This window comes from Cynocephalus volans, chromosome 3 (genome assembly GCF_027409185.1).
Source record: "Cynocephalus volans isolate mCynVol1 chromosome 3, mCynVol1.pri, whole genome shotgun sequence".
Classification (NCBI taxonomy): Eukaryota; Metazoa; Chordata; class Mammalia; order Dermoptera; family Cynocephalidae; genus Cynocephalus; species Cynocephalus volans.
In genome coordinates, this window is record NC_084462.1 from 30509709 (window position 1) to 30511906 (window position 2198).

The 2198-nt window shown below is 40.3% G+C and overlaps 1 non-coding gene across 1 annotated transcript; it reads right to left on the minus strand.

Moving 5' to 3' along the window:
• Positions 1-219: 219 nt before the first annotated feature.
• LOC134374197 (U6 spliceosomal RNA) lies at positions 220-324 on the minus strand. Its single transcript, XR_010023070.1, has one exon. It is a non-coding gene; the product is annotated as a U6 spliceosomal RNA (small nuclear RNA).
• Positions 325-2198: the final 1874 nt, after the last annotated feature.

Here is a 2198-nt window from a genome sequence, read left to right on the forward strand (position 1 = left end):
ACTTATCAGTCTTTATCAAGATAAAATACACAAAAAGAATATTATAGGCATAGATCACACACGAATATGGACAGGAAAAGCTTAAAGAAAATCCTCACCTATAAAAAGAAACTTGTTTTACTGCACTGCTTCAGATCTTTAGAGGGATGGTAAGTTTTCTTGGTGGCGGAAGTGGGAAGCATGCTAACAGCGTCACTGAGATATAATTGTTAGATCAGAAAAAACACGGAACGCTTCACAAATGTGTGTCATCCTTGCACAGGGGCCATGCTAATCTCCACTGTATTGTTCAAACTTTAGTACAGGTGCTGCTAATGGGAAAACAAGGAATGATAACGTTACAAATTGAAAGATATCACAAAGGATGGACAATTTGTACATTATAAAAGTGATCAATCACTCAACAAAACTAGCATCACTAAAATCAATGGGAAAATATCTGGAGAAAACATTCACAGCAAATAATTACAAAGGGTTCATTTCTGTGTTACATAAAGAACAATTGATACAGAAAAAAAGATAAATCTCCAATGTGTAAACTGGGAAAGAACTTGAGAAGCCAATTCATGAGAAAAAGAGTTACTACAGTATCAGTAAACGAGCATGAGTAACAACATTTGCTGTGATCAAAGAACTGCCCACTTGAACAATGTTGTAGCATCTCACACCCACTGCATTAGCAGAATATCAGAAGTTCTCCAGTAACTATAACGCTGTGTTAGAATCGGTGGATTCACATGCTGTGGGCAGCCATACAAACCGGCACCAGCTCCTGGCAATACATATCAGGAATCAACCTAAAATTCTATAACATCCCTTTAATCTACAGAATTTTTAAAGATTAAAAAGATAAAGCTACGTGAGATGTTCATCACAATGTCATTCTAACAAACTAGAAAGATGGATAATTACTGTTTAAGACTATAGTAAAAATTACAGTTTATCAAACACCCTCATATACATTGAGCCTTTTAGTCTGCAGCAGTCCCATGAGGTTGGCAGGAATTACCGACAGTCAGAAAAATTGTGACTTGCATGAAATCACACAACCAGTGGCTCTCAAACACCTACCACCAAATCCTATGCTCCGTGCACTCCATACTGCTCTAAGCCTCATTTTCCTCATTTATAAGACAGGGCTAATGAGAGTACCTAAAGAGTGGTTATGAGGATTAAATGAAGTTTACAGAGGTCATAAAGCACTTAGCACAGGATGGGGCACACAGTCAGCACTCAGTATATTAAGAATAAGCATACAAAATTGTATCACTTCAAATGTATATGCACTATGACTACAACAACATAAACATGACTGCAAGTGGACAAGGACCAGAAGGAGCAAAGAGTCATGAAAATGGCATCTGTGTGAGCAAGGTGAAATTATAAATCACTTTTCTTCTTGAAATTATTTTGTTTTTAGCACAAGTATAAATCTGGAGGGAAATGAAATTAAAATATACCAAAGTCTACTCCAATGAGTTTGTACCTTTCGGAGAGCCTAATGTCACATTCGGAATCTCTGTGAATATGTGATGTGACACAACTCAGCACATGTCCCTGAGACCAGCCAGCGGACGGCCCTGCTTTATGTGCCCGGGGACCAATATCATACCAGTGCAAGTCATTCAGTGTTTCTCAAAGATGAAGTCTTTCTTCTTAAAACAGACTCAGAAGCACCTCACGCAAATCTCGGGGTAGTTGTGAAATAAAGTCAAGTTCGCTCCTGATGAACGGCAATATTCCTGGGAATCTGCTTTCCCTGCAGGACCAAGGGGAGTGTGGTTGCATCTCTTTTATGTCATGTGGCCAGAACCTACCACTGATGGGCAGGTGGAGTTAGACAGTATTACCCCCAGATTTGTTTAAATCTACAAATGGGGGGAAATGCAAACCACCAGAGGAACGGGCTTCACAGCAATGGTGGGAAGACCCAGAGGAATCCCTAGGCTGTTCCCTCCCAAAAGGCAGCAAGACTGGAAAATCTGCACCAACTCAAAAGTCACGGGTGCAAAGTTACTCCACTTTCAGCTCCTGCATCGTCACCGGCTTGTGAAGGACAAACCAGAGTATGCACAGCTGAGATAGAAAGGTAGATGATCCAAGCCGAGCACGAATGGCAAACAACTGCCTACATGACTCAGAGCTTGCACAGTTAGAAGATGAGCTCCAAGAAAAGAAGTGACAAGTTCAGCAAAGGA